This window comes from Mustela lutreola, chromosome 1 (assembly GCF_030435805.1).
Source record: "Mustela lutreola isolate mMusLut2 chromosome 1, mMusLut2.pri, whole genome shotgun sequence".
Taxonomy (NCBI): Eukaryota; Metazoa; Chordata; class Mammalia; order Carnivora; family Mustelidae; genus Mustela; species Mustela lutreola.
This window is the reverse complement of record NC_081290.1, coordinates 176,011,992-176,026,017: the sequence shown is the minus strand read 5'-3', so window position 1 is coordinate 176,026,017 and position 14,026 is coordinate 176,011,992. Positions and strand designations below refer to the sequence as shown.

Below are 14,026 nucleotides of genomic sequence, written 5' to 3'. Positions count from 1 at the left end.
TAGCCTATATAAACTCCTGTCCCATGAGTGTGGTGGGTTTTTCCTTTTGCTTGTCTCATCTTCAGTTTCTTTCGTCAGCGTTGGGGTGTTTTCCGAGTACTATGACTTGGTTTAAGTGATAGTTTATTCTTTTAACATAAATAGGATTGTTTTATCTAATTTGTTTTACAACTACTGTGTAGAAATGCAACCAATTCAGAAATATAAATTTTGTATCCTGTAACTCTGTTAAGTTCATTTATTTTACTAGTTCTTGGGTAGATTCTTTAGGATTCTCTATCTACAGTGGCGTGTCATCTGCACACAGCGAGAGGCTGACTTCTTCCTTCCGCTTTGGATGCATTCTCTTTCTTGCCTCATGGCTATGGCTAGGACTACAAGCCCTGCGAAGGGACGTCTTTACCTTGTTCCAGATCTCAAAGAAAAAGCTTTCTGCTTTTGACCTTTCAGCACAGCATTCTCTGTGGCTCGCTCTTGTGCAGCCAGTATTGGGCTGACGTGTGCCCCCCGATACTGCTTTGTTGAGCGCTTTGATCTTGAGTGGATGCTGGTTTTTGTTCAGTGCTTCTCCTGCATCTGTTGAGAGGACATTTTCAGCCCGTGTTTTGTTACTGTATGTGTCACATTGACGTGTAGATGGACATCTGTGCGTTCCTGGAATAAGTCCTACTTCACTGGGACAAATGACCCTTGTCCTGTATCGTGCATGCTGTTTGCTGACATGTTGTTGAGGGTTCCTGGACCTGTGTCCGTCGGAGACCCTAGCCTGGAGTTCTCTTGTTTATCCCTGTCTCTGGTTTGGGTTTCAGGGTAGTGCTGGCCTCATGGCCTGAATTTACAAATGTTCCTTCCTTTTCAGTTTTTTTTGGAGTAGTGGAGTGCGGTGGGTGTTACCTCCTCTTCACAGGTGTGCAGAACCCCCCGTGACTCCATCTGGTCCTGGACTGGTGTGTTGGGAGTTTTTTGTTGCCAGTTCAGCTGCTTGTCTAGTAATTAGTGTGTTCAAATTTTCCATTTTTTCTTGGCTCCCTCTTGGAAGATCGTACGTTTCTGGGCATTCATCCATTTCGTCTGGGTTGTCCAGTTTATCGGTATAATTATTCAGAGCGGTCTCCTGTTACTCCTTGTGTTTTCATGCTGTCCATTGTCACTTGTCCTGATGTTCTGATTTTGACTTCTCCCTTTTCCTTGGTAATCTGGCTAAAGCTTTTCCAAATTTATTTAGGTTTTTAAAGAATTGCTTTTGGTTTCGATGATTTTTTTTTTTTATAGGTCTATTTTGTTTTTCAGCTTCTTTAGGTAACCGTGCTGATTTGAAATTTCTCTTGCATCTTGAGGTCGGCCCGTCTCACTGTAAGCTTCCCTCAGAACAGCTTTGGCTCTGCCACAGTTTTGGGGATGTTTTCCTTTCCATTGGTCTTAAGGTGTCTTTTGATGGCATCTTGGATTTCTTCCATGACGCACTTGTAGCAACGTGTCGCTGAACCTCTACCTATGTAATTTCCAGTGTTTTTCTTGTAACTGACTCCTGGTTTCATAGTCTTGGTTTGGAAACAGTGCTCGAAGGGATTTGTCTTAAACCCAGCGAGACTTGTTGTGTGGCCCCCAGGTGCTCTGGTCTGCACAGTGTCCTGCGGGCGCTCTGTTGTGCATGGCTGGCGGGTTCCACATCTGTTCCACGTTCAGCTCCGCACCCTCACAGCGCCTGTTTCCTTGCTGAGGGTCTGTCTGGATGATTGATGGCGGGGGCTTGGGGGGGAGGATTGAAGTGCCCTGCTGTTGTCACCGATTTCTCCTTTATTTGGGAGCTCCTAAAGGGGGCAAAACTGTTCCACCCCCTTGTGAAACTGATGCCTTCGTCATCATGTAGCATCTTTCTTTTGTTATTTTTCTTTCAAAGTCTGTTTTGTGTGATGTGCATATTGCTTCCTGAGTTTGCTTTTTATTTCCATGTACAGGGAATAGGATTTTTTCCATCCCCACACTTCAGAGTGTGTGTGTGTGTGTGTGTGTGTGTGGTGAAGTCTGAAGTGGGTGGGTCTCTCCTCATCCCTCTGGTCGCCCTGTCTTTGGACTAGAGCCTGTAGTGCATTCCCACGGGACGGAACCGCCGATGTGGGTGCACTTAGTGCCGTTTGCTTGACAGCTTCCTGATTCCTGTAGTTCTCTGTTCCTTGCTTCTCTTGCTCCTCCCTTGTGATCTCATGACTTTCTTCAGTGTTTGTATTTCATTTTCTTTAGTTTTTGTGAATAAACACAACTTGAAGATACAGCGGTTTCAAAGTTCCAGACCACCACAAAAAGCAAGTTAAATTAATTTTTTGGCTTCCCAGTGCATTTCAAAGTTATGTTTACACTATAGTCTATTAATATGTATCATAGCATTATGTCTTTTAAAAAAATACACTATGTATCTGAATTTTAAAAGGCTTATTGGGTAAAAAATACTATCATCTGAGCTGGCCGTGGGTCCTGAGCTCCCTGCGGGCAGGGGTCCCCCTGCAGTGCTGAGGGCGCCGCTGGATCGGGGTGTGGGCTGCTGAATGCTGGGGTGGCTATGGATTTATTTATTTATTTTTAAAGATTTTACTTATTTATTTGACAGAGCGAGATCACAAATAGGCAGAGAGGCAGGCAGAGAAAGAGAAAGAGAGAGAGGAGGAAGCAGGCTCCCTGCCAAGCAGAGAGCCCGACGCGGGACTCGATCCCAGGACCCTGAGATCATGACCTGAGCCGAAGGCAGAGGCTTTAACCCACTGAGCCACCCAGGCGCCCCTGGATATGCATTTATTAAAATAAGAAGTTTTGCTACATTGTTTGACTTTTTTTCCATGAACAATTTCTGTGTTATTGTTCAGTGCTCTTAGATAGCTTTTAACACACAGTATACTTCTTAAAAGTGGAGTCAGTCCTCCCAAAACTTTCTGTTGCTTTGTCAACCAAGTTTATGTGATACTCTGACTTATTCTGAAGGTCACATTCTGTAACACTTTGTTGTCATTCAACAGTCTTCACGGCATCGTCACCACGAGTCGGTTCCATGTCAGGAAACCACTGCCTTTGCTAAGAGGCAGCCCCTCCTCTGTCCAGAGTTTGCCCCGCGTCCAGACCTCGCTTCTGACTCGAGCGCCCTCGCTCTGTCCACCCCATCTGCAGCGGCCTCCTGCCCCCAGATCCTGACCCCTACGAGTCTCCCCAGAGGGTGGGAATCCTCTGCTCTGAAACCCTTTTAATGCTGAAGTTTTGACACCTCCCATGAGTCACGATCTTCTTATGGGCATCTAGAATAGGTAATCCTTTCAGAAGGTTTTCAATTTACTTTGCCCAGTTCCATCAACGAAACCAGTCTCTGGCAGCCACAGTCTGGTGAAATGTCTGTCTTAAACAACAAGGCTTGAAAGTAGAAATTCTTGGGGCACCTGGGTGGCTCAGTGGGTTAAAGCCTCTGCCTTCGGCTCAGGTCATGATCTCAGGGTCCTGGGATCGAGTCCCGCATCGGGCTCTCTGCTCAGCGGGGAGCCTGCTTCCCCCTCTCTCTCTGCCTGCCTCTCTTCCTACTTGTGATCTCTGTCAAATAAAAAAATCTTTAAAAAAGAAATGTGGACAGGAAATAGAAATGTAATGCTTTTTATTTATTTATTTACAAGATCTTATTTACTTATTGGGGAGGGGGGAGAGGGAGAGAGAAAACAAGAGCAGGGAAGGGAGAAGCGGGCTTCCCACCCAGCAGGGAGCCCGACATGGGGCTCGATCCCAGGACCCTGAGATCCTGACCTGAGCCGAAGGCAGACATTGAACTGACTGAGCCACACAGGCGCCCCTTTCATTTTTGAGTTCTGAAATTTCTTAATAGGCCAGGACTTGTTTCACAAACGCCCGTCATGCCCTCATTCGCAGGGAATGGGCTCCAGCAGCTCCAGCTCCTTCCCAGCGGTTCCTGCACAGCGCGTGCTTCTCAGGTGGTGGCAGGCTGGCATTTCTGCTGAACCCAGACATCTTGCTCTTTGGCCTCCTTTTTCCTGACCAGTTCCCTTCACGTGCTCCAGGAAGCTGTCTCCCCTCAATACCTACCTGGGTTCCCTCGGCAAGAATCATACCCTTAACTTCCGCTCACGGTGGCATTGCTAGCATGCTCTATCCCTGTAGACTCTGCCGGTTTCGTGTGGCAACACTTGCGGGGCGCTCCTTTTTGAACAGTGCCCGTTCCTTCCATGTCCACAGTATCCCTGGTCCTGAAGATTCCCATGTGCACGGCTAAAGGAAAGTCACACTGTTTTCTAAGCAGCCTCTCCTCTTTCCCTTTGTGGTGGTCATCTCGGCGAATTTCTGGAAGAGGGCAGTACAGGCCCAGAGGCCATGTTGCATTACTTTTAAGCCCACTGTTGAGACCTTGTGTTCAGAAAAACAGCTTCCTTTAAAAGTATCAGTGAGGGAGCACCTGGCAGTCTCCCTTGGTAGAGCATAAGACTTTTAAATGCGGGGTTGTTAAGTTCAAGCCCCATGTTGGGGTAAAGATTACTTAAAAATAAAATCTTAAAAAAAAAAAAAAAGAAATCCGTGCTCATTGACAACATACGCAGTCAGCCAAGAGCTCAGACGCAGATGTCCAATGAGATTCATATTTTCATACCTGCTAACATGGCATCCAGCTTCCACCCCAGGGATCAGGAAGGAATTTCTACCTTCTTTCTTTCTTTCTTTCTTTCTTTTTTTAAGATTTTATTTATTTGACGGAGATCACAAGTAGGCAGAGAGAGGAGGAAGCAGGCTCCCCACTGAGCAGAGAGCCGGATGTGGGGCTCCATCCCAGGACCCTGGGATCATGACCTGAGCCGAAGGCAGAGGCTTTAACCCACTGAGCCACCCAGGCGCCCCTCCCCCTCCACATTTTATGTACTTGAAATATTCTACATGTTTGGTCTTGTGTGCCTTCTAACCACTGTAGTTTTATTTTTACTCCTTTTCTTTAACATTCCTGCTGACTTTATAAACAGTTGATTCACTACCTTCATTAGATGTGTGCTTTTGCCAGTGAGGTTTCTGTTCTTAATTTTTCTCTAGTCATGGCCTTTCCATTTCTGCTTTAGAAAGTCGCTTCAACATTTCTTGTAAGATTGGTTTAGTGGTCATGAACTCCTTTATTTATTTTTTTTTAAAAGATTTTATTTATTTATTTGACAGAGAGAGATCACAAGTAGGCAAAGAGGCAGGCAGAGAGAGAGGAAGGGAAGCAGGCCCCCCGCTGAGCAGAGAGCCCGATGTGGGACTCGATCCCAGGACCCCGAGATCATGACCTGAGCCGAAGGAAGCGGCCTAACCCACTGAGCCACCCAGGCGCCAGGTCATGAACTCCTTTAAAGAAGGTTTTCTTCCTATGGGAAACTCATCATCTCTCATTCAGTTCTGAATGAGGATCTTGCTGGTTCTGTGCTGTGCTGTGTTCTAGGCTGTAGGTATTTTTTCTTAAACCACCTTGAATATATTCCTCTCACTTTTGTTCTGAAAAGTTTTTGCTGAAAAATCACCAGATGGTCTTTGGAGTAATCCCTGTCGTGTGACTAGTGCCTTTACTCCTGCTACTGTGAAGGTTTCTCTCTTTAATCTTTGTCTCTTGACATTTTAATTTTGTGTCTTGGTGTGGACTCTTGGGTTTATCTTGTTTGGGACTTTCTTTGCTTCCTGGCCTGGATGTCTGTTTCCTTCCCCAGGACAGAAAATGTTATTATTTCTTCAAATACCTTTTCTGCTCTTTTCCCTCTTCTCCTTCTGGGACCCTATAATGCCAACGTCAGTGTGCTTGATGCTGTGCCAGAAGTCACCTGAAGTCCCTTCAAGTATCCTCGTCTGTAAAACCCCTTTTGCTGTGGATCTGGGCTGATTTCCAGCAACCTGTGCTCCAGGTCGCTGCGCCCTCTGCTTTGCCGCCGGTTGCTTCTGTTTTTTTTTCATTTCGGGTATTAGAGCTCTGGGCTCTGAGTGTTCTTATCGTTTCTGTTTCTTTGTCTCTTGACAAGGTTCTCCATGTGCTCATCCATTCTTCTGATTCTGGTGATTGAGGATCACCAGACTCTCACTCGGAGCTCTCTCAGGTAGACGGCTTGTCTGTTTCATTTAGTTATTTTTCCTGAGGTTTGTTTTGTTCTTTTGCTTAGAACACATTCCTGTCTGTCCTGACTTTGTCTGACTTTGTGTTTATCGTGTGTGGCAGGTGGATTAGTACGGCTCCTGACCTTGAGGGAGCAGCCTTACGTGGAAGGCGCCCTTCGAGGCCCAGAAACACAGTGTTTCAGGCTGTTAAATCAGGCACTCGGGGGTGTGCCGTGTGTGGGCTTCACGCGCTGGCCGTGTTGTGGCCGGCAGGGACTGTGCCCATGAACTGGTTGGCAGGGCCCCTCCACCCCCAGGCGGGAGCTGCCTAGGAGTGTGGCTGGCCCTGAGGCGTCCTGCGGTATATGGCAGCTGGGGGGCACTCTGGTGGGGCGCTGGTCCTGTCTGAGGCCACTCACTGGAGATGGCAGGGCACCTGTCCCAGCCAGGGTTGCCGCCAAGTGTGGTGGTGTGGGGCCAGCTTGCAGGGGTTCCTGCCTGGTGGGAAGCTGGGGTGAGGTCCCCGGGGGAGAGTGGGGTTGCAGAGGCAGCGCTCACAGGGTGGTTGGCGAGGGTCGACATCGGCACCCCCCAGTGTGTGGCCAGCCAGGCAGAAGGAGGGCAAGCAGATGTCGTCTGTAGCCATTTTGTTCCCAGAAAAACTTCCCTAAAGATGTCTGCTTCTCCGTTACACACGAGAAAATCAGTCTGCAGAGCTCCTTCGCATATGGCCCAGGGCTTCTCAGACCATTGCTTCTGTGCCCAGTCTCCCAGCACAGAAGGCCCCTTCGGAGGGACCCTCCTGTTCTCCCGGAGAAAAGCCCCCCGTCCTGCAGAGCCAGACTCAGCAGGGCTGCCGCCTCCAGATGCAGGTCCCCAGGGCCGGGGATGCCCTGTGCCGGGCTTTAACCCTTGTCCTCAGGAGGACCCCTGCGTCTGTGATTTCCCTACTGTTTGTGGGCTGTGGATTCCCACCAGACTGTGGCTCTGCCCCCATTTAACTTTCTAGGTTTAATTTAATTTTTTAAATTTTATTTTGTTTTCCACAGTCTTTGGCTGTGAACTGTTCTGCTTCTCTTTGGGTTGTTCTGAGAGAGTCGCTCCGTATCTAGCTGCGGCCGTAGTCTGTCTGTGGGCAGTGGTGAGCTCAGCAGCCCTGGTCTGCCGTCTTGATCGGAGTCCCTATGTATTCTTTATTTTTAAATACTAAGCCCTTATTACATATTTGGTTTGCAGACATTTCTTTCCCATTATATAAGTGGTTTGTTTTGTTGTTGTTGTTGTTTTTCATTCTTTTGATTGTTTACTTTGTTGTGCAGGTTTTTAGTTTGATGGAGTTCTGGTTTTTATTTTTTTGTTCATGCATTGGATGTCCTATCCTAAGAATCCTTTCCCAGACCGATGTCAAGGAGCCCTCTCCTACCCGCCTCCCGTTTCTTTCTAGGAGTCTTCAGGTTTCTGGTGTTGCGTTTAAGCCTTTGATCCAGTCCACATGAATTGTGTAAGCATGTCCAGGTCAGGGTCTAAGTTCAGCCTATTTTTAAATTTTTTTTAAGATTTTATTTATTTATTTGACAGAGATCACAAGTAGGCAGAGAGCCAGGCAGAGAGATGGGGGAAAGCAGACTCCCCGCTGAGCAGAGAGCCGGATGTGGGGCTCAATCCCAGGACCCTGAAATCATGACCTGAGCTGAAGGCAGAGGCTTTAACCCACTGAGCTACCCAGGCGCCCCTAAGTTTGGGTTTTAACATGTGATTGACTGTCATTTTCCCAGGCCCTTTCTTGAAGGGCCGTCTTTTCTCTCATGTCAGGTACCAGCTGACTGTGCACATCGGTCTGCGTCTGGCCCTCGATGCTGTTCCGTTGGTGTATGTGTCTGTTTTTGTGCCAGTTCCTACCCTTGGTTACCTCTAGTGTTATAATAAGGCTCAGAACGTGGAAGTGGGCAGCCTCCCTTCTTCTCTTTCTCAGCATCGCTCTGGCCCGCTGGGGTCCTCTGTGTGTCTGTATCAGTGTCACTGCAGGCTTTTCTATGTCATTAACCAAATGCCACTGGCCTCTTGACCTGGCTGAATCTGAAGCCATAGATGGCTCAGGGCCACTGACATCTTCAAAACCCTCCTCCAGCCCATAAACTCGACACTGGCTGACTGCTTGTGTCCTCAGCTTGTTTCTTCAGTGTCTTGGAGTCAGTGTAAGGTACTTACATTCTTTGATTAAATTTGTTCCTAAGTATTGCATTATTTTTGATGCTATTATAAATGGGACCGTGTTCTTTATATTTTAGATAATTCTTCAGCATACAGAAGTTTTACTACATTTTGGACATTAACTTTATTCTGCAGCTTTACTAATGTGTGGATTAGATCTATAAATTTCATGCATAATATACTTCAGATTTTCTATATTTAAAATCATGGCACCAGCAAAACAGTTATACTTAGACTCTTTTCCAAATCTGATGCTTTTACTTCCGTTTCTTACCTGATTCCTGACAAGCACTTTTAATACCATGTCGAGTAGCAGTGGTGAGAGTGGGTCCCTCCTCTTGTTCCTGATCTTAGAGAAGAGCCATCCAGCTTTTCATGGTTGAATGTGACGTAAGCTGTGTGTTTGTCTTACGTGATCTTTCTTTTGTTGATTATGTTCCCTTTACATCTCTGTTGAGTTTTTGTTGTAAATGGGTGCCCATTTATCATTTTTGTCAAAAGATATTTCTACATCTAGGACGTGCTGGAGGAGGAGGAGCCAGGGGCGGCCGTGGCTGCTGTGGCGGTGGCAGGTGGCACAGGCCCGGCTGTGTTGCAGGTGGTCGGTCTGTACCGGGGGCTGGACGCCACGTGCACCCGTGCCCTAGGCCTAGGGCTCGTATCCCCCGCACAGCTGCGCATGTTCCCGGTGCACCACGGCTCAGGCGGGCCTATGGCGGGGAGCTTGCGGCAGTGGGGTCGGGGCCGAGCTCAAGGCCAACCCCTTCTACGACCCCTACCTGGACAAGATCCCACAGCTGTGCAGGTCTGACCCAGCCGCTTTTGAATCACGACTGGAAAAGTACATTGAGTTTCTGAAGCAGCCAGTGGGGCACTCCAGGCAAGGTGACTTTATCAGATGTGTAGAACCAAAGACAGACGCCCTGGGGACACAGCCTGTGAGTAGAGGATTCACTGAGGACAAGACTCTCGGTTCCATCCTTAACACTGAGATGGCGAAAGACAAAACAGAGGAAATGAGACCGATTTCGCAGCAGTATTTTGCAGCAAAAGATACGGTCTATGCAGTTATTCCTAAAGAGAAGTTTGACTTGATCTGGACCCAGGCTCAGTCCTGTCCAACATTTCTCTGTTCGCTGCTACCAAGAAGGGAAGGTTATTAGTTCTTTGTAGGACAACAGACAGGTACTGAACTCCACTGCACTGGTAGATACTCAGACCCACCGGGAGGCTGCTGCCATCCAGCTGGTCTTCTATCTCTGCCCTGAACTGAAGGACAAAGGCGCAGTGCTGACGACAGCAGAAACGGAGCCCGCCTCTCTGAGTGTTGCTGAGGCACAGTGCACTGCCAGCCACATTCACTCTCCCATGCCATCGACTGCAAGGAGACCTGTGGGCCAGTGGAGACCTCTGACTTCAGACCAGGTGAGTTCAAGCACATGTCTGTCCCTGCTGAGCTGGAGCGAAGCGGACTTGAAGAACTGCGATGTGCCCGGAGCCAGCACAGGACTTAGCGCTGAGGCTGGGCTTACGGAGTCTGCTTAGCCCTGGGTGGTTTTCTGCAGCCCGCCCGGCCCCTGGAACTTTTGGGAGCTTTGCAGCTGTGAGGAGCAGTCTCTGACGGGTGGCCTGTGTGCTTACTGCAGGAAGTGACCGTGGAGGTGAGCCCCGTTACTTGATATTCAGGAATGAAGGTGCCCAAACATTCTGGTAATCATCTCCCAGCCTACTTAAGCCTTCCTTTCTAAGCGCTTGGGGTCCTAACCAGGGAGACCTAAAGGATCCACAGGATGGTGGCTTGACTTTACACAGTAGAGTAGTGCTGGGTGTCCCTCTGACCGCTCAGCTCCCAAATGACTAGTTCTTCGTATTTATAAACACGTGATAGGATAGTAAGCTTGAAGACCTGCCATGATTTGAGGTGGGCCTTGCATACTCTTCCTGTGTGCCCCTTGGCTGGCCAAAGGTATAGCCCAGATACCCTGTTTGAACTCTACACTGACCAGATACTGCCCTCGGGACTCAGACTAGATCTCCATGTGCCCAGAGCCATTGTCGGCAGGCGAGAATTCTACCACTGAACCACCCATGCGCCGATCCAGAGCCATTGTTGGAAGCCGTGTATCTGGGGAGGGTGAATCAGTGCAGTGTACAGAAACCTACACATTTTGTAAGGAGAGGGGGAAAAAAAGATCTTTCTACATCTATAAAGATCCTATTTTAATTTTATCATATTGTATATCACATTGGTATCACATTTTATCACATGGTATATCACATTGATTTCTCAGTGTTAAACTAACTTTGCACCATTGGAATAATTCCTACTTGATCCTGGTGAATTGTCTTTTTAATCGCTGCTAAAATTGGTTTGCTGACATTTTACTGAGAATTTTTGTCTTCATATTCATCAGGGATATCGGTCTGTAGTTTTCTGACAGTGTCCTTTCTGGCTTTGGTATCAGCATAATGATGTCCTTAGAAAAGGAGTTTGGGAGTGTTCCCCTTACTTTGATTTTTTCGGGGGGTGGGGTAGTTTAAGAAGGATTGGTGTTAAATTCTTTACATGTAAATTTCACCAATGCAGCCATCTGGTCATGGACGTTTCTGTGTCGGGACATATTTGATGACTGAGTGAGTCTTTTTCAAAGTACTTGTTCTGCTCGGATTTACCATTACTTCTTGATACAGTCTTTCTAGTTCATTTGGAGGTTCTTAGAATTTTTCCGTTTCTCGTGTGTTTCCCAGTTCGTGGGCATGCAAGTGTCGAGAGCAGCTTCTTAGGATTCTTCAGGTTTCCATAGAATCCGTTTTACAGTCTTTTTTATTAATTTATAATGTTGACGTGGGTGTGCTATTTCCTTGGTTTAGACTAAAGGATTGTCAAGTTTATCTTTCCCAAGAACCAGCTCTTGGTTTTGCCAATGTCCTTGTTTTCATGTTGTGTATTTCATTTATTTCTGCTCTAATCTTAATTTCCTTCATTCTGCCAATTTAGGGTTCAGTTTGTTCTTGTTTTACTAATTTGTTAAGGAACAGAGTTAGGTTGTCTATTTGAGATTTTTGTTTCTTTGTTTCTTAATGTCGACAAGGTATAAAACTTGCTCTTTGAACTGCTTTTGTTGCATCCCTAAGTTGATTTTATATATGTTCCATTTTTTATTTACTTCCCCTTTAATTTCTTCTTTGATCTGTTAGTTGTTCAGGCAAGTGTTTAATTTCGTGTATTAGTGAATTTTCCAGTTTTACTCCTGTTCCTTATTTGTAGTTTCATTGCTTTGTGGTAAGAGTAGGTGCTTGTAGGATGTGTCTTCGTGAATTTACTGTATGACTTGTTTTGTGGGCTAACATACGGTCTGTGCTAGAGAACGTTGCACACGCTTTGAGAATAATGTGCATTTTGTCAATGGACAGACTGCTCTGTTTGTGTGGTGGGGTCCGCCCAGTGTATGATGAGATCCCCTGGCGAGAGGTAGGGAATCTGAATGCCCAGCTGTGGGCCTGCTGTTTCCCCTATTTCCTGGTAGTTTCTGCTTTATATTTTCAAGTGCTCCAATGTTTGGTATGTAAATAATTACAATTGTTACATCGTTTTGATGGAGTGATTCCTTTACCATTACATAATGGCCCTCTTTGTGTGTTTCTACTGCTTTCCGGTTAAAGTGTATCTTTATCTCACGGAAGTGTAGCTACCGCTGGTCCTTGGGAATACGGTTGGCTGGAAATAACTTCTCTCGCGGCGTGTGTGTCATCCACGGCTGACGTGACTCTCTGGTAGGCAGCACATCACGGACCTTGTTTTTTATCTGCTCAGCGTTCTGAGTCTTCTGATTGCAGGATTTTATGCATTTGCGTTAAAGTCTCAATCACTGGCAGGTAGGGCTCCACTTGCGCCTTCCCGTTGAGTTCTGGCAGTTGTGCCGACCTGTCGTTACTTTTTTCATATCCTGCTTTTGTATTGTGCTGTTGTTTGACATCCGTACACTTTGACTTCTTCGTCATTGTCTTTTTTTTATTGTCGTCATTGTCTTTTGTGTAATTATAGATTTTATCTTGTGATTATGAGATTTACATAAAATATCTTACAATTGGACATCCTGTTTTAAACTGATTACAGCTTTGATAGAATTCCTAAACTTGACAATTTTACTTCTGCTCCCCTACATTTTAGGCTATTAATGTTAGGTTGCATATTTTTTCATGGTGTAACATGAAAATGAAAGTAACAGATCTTCCCTGGACTCGTAGAGCAGAGCTCTGATGAACCGTGCACTGCTGTCCCACAGCTAGAAACCAGCCGCACACAGCCCACCACAGGCTGCACATCTTGTCCCATTCTAGAAACCCACACCATCAGCAGCAAGTTTCATGCGATCTTTTTATGTTTTGTGATAACTGGCATCTTAAATCCTGCTGAGACTCCCTGTGGCACTTTGTAGTGACGAACTCCTCGAGCTTCTGTTTGTTCTGGAAATCTCTCCCCTTCATTTCAGAAGGACTGCTCTGCTAAGCGCAGAGTTCTTGGTTTAGAGCTTTTTTCTTTTCTTTAAAGATTTTGTTTATTTAACAGAGACAGACAGCTTTTTTTTTCCCCTTAATATTTTGAATTTATCATTCCCTTCCCTCCTGGCCCGGAACTTTGTTGAGAACCCGCGTATAATACCGTGGGCGTTCCCTGTATCTAATTTCTGTTTTCCCTTGTTGCTTTAAAGAAACCTTTGAAAGAAACTTGGTAAAAGTGTGTCTTAGCTTAGTAGCCCTAATGAAGTCTGACCTTTTTGGGCTCCTTGAGGCCTCGTGCACCTGGATGTCCATTTGTGTCCCCAGGTTCGGGGAGTCTGAAAGCTTTAATTTGCTTCCTCTGGTGACACGCTCACTAGATTTGTGTCACGTTGGTTCTGCGCGTTTAAGCAAGCAGTCTCCTCGCCTGGTCCTTCCCAGTGGGCAGACAGCTCTGGACTGCGCCATCTCGGCTTGCGGATGGTCAGCTGTTACCTTGCCTGGGGCAGGTGGGCTTGCTGTCAGGGTCTGCTGTGGGTACGGTGGCTGCCCAGGCTGCGCCCCTGTTGAGGACAGATGGACAGACGGACAGGACCTCTGTTGGCTCCCAGCACCGGCAGGGCCGCAGGATGGGCTCTGGGGCTGCCTGGACACTCGGGATTCTGGTCCGGCTTCCTCGCTGGGGCTCTAAGTCAGATTCTCTGCCCTGTGGGGCAGCAGGACGCCTGTGCCCAGTCAGGCAGTGCTGTGCCTGGAGGGCCATGACCCTGGGCCCTGTGGGACTGCTCTGCGGGCAGGAGAAACCAGTGCTGAGCTTTCCACTGGTATCCCTGGAAGCAAGGCCGTTGCTGGGCTGTGCCCCTGCCCCTCCTGCGGGCTCTGTTCTGCATCCTCAGCCAGTCGCCTTGCTGGGGGCTGTGACAGTGGGGGTGGGGCTGCCAGCTAGTCCCTGGACTGGCACCTAGCCAGCGCCGGAGCTGGAAGGCCTGTGTGCACAGCGTGCTGGCGGAACGAGCTGCGGGCTCTGTCCTGCAGACGGCCACCCTGGTCTGCTGCTGTGATGCCGGCTGTTCCAGCAGTTCCCTGGGGTGGGAAGCCATGTCCCTGCCGGGCCAGCCAGGGTCTTTGAGATCCAGAGAAGACAGAGCTGCATGCCCCCAAGTCCCCAAGGCCGGGCGTCCATGGGCGTTGGAGAAGTGGGGAGCCACAGGCTGGCCCATCTGATCGG

The 14,026-nt window shown here is 47.6% G+C and overlaps 1 protein-coding gene and 1 pseudogene across 1 annotated transcript in view; both read left to right on the top strand.

Annotated features, from left to right (window-relative positions):
• TMEM123 (transmembrane protein 123) overlaps positions 1 to 14,026 on the top strand; it is a 49,293-nt gene that overhangs the window by 14,420 nt on the left and 20,847 nt on the right. The window lies entirely within an intron of this gene.
• On the top strand, positions 4,699 to 12,028 carry LOC131834563 (ATP synthase mitochondrial F1 complex assembly factor 1-like; annotated as a pseudogene).